Source organism: Myotis davidii, unplaced genomic scaffold (assembly GCF_000327345.1).
Source record: "Myotis davidii unplaced genomic scaffold, ASM32734v1 scaffold21, whole genome shotgun sequence".
Taxonomy (NCBI): Eukaryota; Metazoa; Chordata; class Mammalia; order Chiroptera; family Vespertilionidae; genus Myotis; species Myotis davidii.
The window spans coordinates 45,973-48,981 of NW_006292573.1; positions in this window are offsets into that span (position 1 = coordinate 45,973).

The following is a 3,009-nucleotide window of genomic DNA, read 5'->3' on the forward strand; positions in this document are numbered from 1 at the left end:
CCTAGCTCTACCTTCACCACACTATCTTCATTGGTAGGTCACCATCATTTTTCTCTACAGCTTCCTATGAGTCTCCACTATTGCCCCTCTCCATTCCATTCTCCACACTGCACGCACATCAGTGGTATTATGGGCTGAATTGTTTCCTCCCAAAATTCATACATTGAAGCCCTAACTTGCAATACCTCAGACTGTGACTGCGTTTGGAGATAAAACCTTTAAACTTTAAAAAGGTAATTAAATTAAAATGAAGTCATTATCGACTGGTGTCCTTATAAGAAAAGGAGACTTTGACACACAAAGGGATACTAGAGGCAGACACACACAGAGACAAGACCATAGGAAGAGGCAACAAGAAGGGGGCCATCTGCAAGATGCAGAAAGAGGCCTCAGATGAAACCAACTCTGTCAGCACCTTGATCTTGGACTTCCAGCTTCCAGAACTGAGAGAAAATAAATTTCTGTTGTTTAAGCCACCAAGTCTGTAGTAGTTCATGATGGCAGTCCCAGCAAACTGATACATATGGTATCTTCCCCCTTCCCTTCCCAACACTCTTAAAATTAAATTAGGCCCTATGCACATCTCCTGTCGCGTCGCTCACCCTAGCCCGCCTTGCTCTAGACTTACTGAACTTCTCTCAGTTCTCAGTCATACAGAGGGCCTTCTCACAGAGTGTTCCCTTTGCTGGAAGTGCCAGTCGCCCCCTCTCATTACCACCTAACTTCAGTCTCATCTCAAATGTCGGATCCTTCAGGAAATCTCCCTGACTCCTGGTCTAAGTCAGTTTTCCCTAAGCACAGTCAACATTATTTTTCCTTCATGCCTCTGATTTTTCCCACTAATTCAAAAGCTCCACAATAGCTGAACCACTCCTGTCTTTTTTTTTTTTTCACTCCTGTCTTGTTTACTTCTCTACCTACAGTGCCAACACAGTACTTGGCACATAGCATGCCTTCAATAATTATTAGTTGGCCATTTGACTGATGCTCTCTTTTAATATTTACAGCTATCTCTGCTGAGGAATTGAGACATCCATGGTTTAGTTGGAAAACCCATTGGGACAGATTCATAAGATCTCAAATATGTAGCCCTCCTTCCCAGTGGGCTCCATTGCACCAGCCCCCACAGCTCAGAGTATCCAAGAGGTAGTGTAAAGGACAAATGGCTAACGATGCACCTCAGAGTTCATCTTTTAGTCACTGCCCCATGTGACTTAGCAAACGTCATGCAAGCTGAGCCTCTAGGGTATGTTTCTCTCCCAGACCATTTGAGAGTGCTTCTGTGACTTGGTATTCAGAGAGGGACTATGAGCTAGCCTAGCAAATGCTACGTACAGTGTTTTGAATTGCAGCCAAGATCACTTGCAAAGATAGTTTTTGGAATGTTAAAGGGGGTATTTTTAAACTAGAAATGCAGTAGGAGGAGCACATATTTTCAAATAGGAATCTGGAGTGTCCCTTGTGTTCTGATAATCTTACTGAAATGGGAGGTCATGGGCTGAGTTTGCTCCATAAGGACAGGAAGAAACACTTCCAGGGGACTAGAAATGAAGAGCCTCACAGAGATGAAAGTTAACTTTCTGCTCTGGAGAAGCCGTCTCTAAAAGTTTTTTTTTCCTCTGGGGATCTGCTGACCTTCCAGGTCTGGAATCAGTATAGTATACAATTTCTCTCATTAAAGGGCCTCCATATTTTATTTTCTACCATCTGAGAAAGTCTTCTATTGCAGGTCCCTGAACCACCTTTGTTTTGGTGCTCACGGAGATATCTGAGACTCTGAGACGCTGATGTGTGGAGTGGTCCTGAGAGAGGAAGCTGTCCTGATGTAGGAAGCAATTCTGTGCAGAGGTCTGGCTTGAGGACAGCTGGAGACTGCCTGCAAGATGGTGGCTAGCCCGCAAAGATAAGGGTGCAACCGTCAACCAGTAGGCTGATCGTATGAAGTCTGAATTTAGGTACCTTTTATATTTTGCAGTTGTTTTTCAATTACTATATGCCAGTTATGTTCACATATTTTATCTCATTTAATCCTGAAAATAAAATGCAATGAAATATTAAGTACTTAATAACATGATAACATGGATGGTATGCTAGTTTATTAATATGGAAAACATTTCTAGTATATTATTAAAGGGAAGGCACTACCAAACAGGATGCATAATGTGGTTCCCCTTTAATAGAACGATACACACTAATTTAAATCTATACACCATAGCAAAAAATATAGAGTTACACACTTTTTAAAAAGCTCTTTAAAATAAACAGGGGACATCTGAAACTTAGAGAATCTAATAGGACTGAGACCACATCTTATAACAAATAGTAAAGCCAGGATTTGAATCCAAGAGCAGCTGAAGCCGAAGCTCCAAAGCCTTTTTTATCTTTTGTTAGCTTGCTTCCTTGGTCACCTTTAAGTGATGGCCCAGGCTCCTCAGGGGAATGCTTTATTTTTTTTATTTTATTTTATTTTATATATGTATTTTTTATTGTTGATAGTATTTCAGATGCCTTCTATTTCCCCCTCTTCCGTCCCCTTCCTCCTAGCCCCTACCCATGTCTTCACCACCCTATTGCCCATGTCCAAGGACTATGCATATCTACACTAATAAAAGAGAAAAATGGTAATTGGCGTATGACGCTACCCTTTTCATTGGCTAATCAGGGCTATATGCAAATTAACTGCCAACAAAAATGGCGGTTAATTTGCATTCAGCTGAAGCAAACATGAGGCTTGCTTGCTCCAGTGAGGGAGGAAGCCACGGTTCCCCGCCTGCCATGGCCCAGCTCTGAGCTCCGGAAGCAACCATGTTTCAATTATAGACGCTAAACAAACCCTAGATACTTGCTTTCAGCCAGCCAAGGTCTCAGAGCTGGAGCTGCAACAGTGTTTTAATTATAGAAGCCAAATAAACCCCAGATACCTACTTTCAGCAGCCAAGGCCTCAAGCTGGAGCCGGGCCTCAGACCTGAAGCCGGCTCTCAGCTCCAGTGACAGCTATAGAAGGTAAA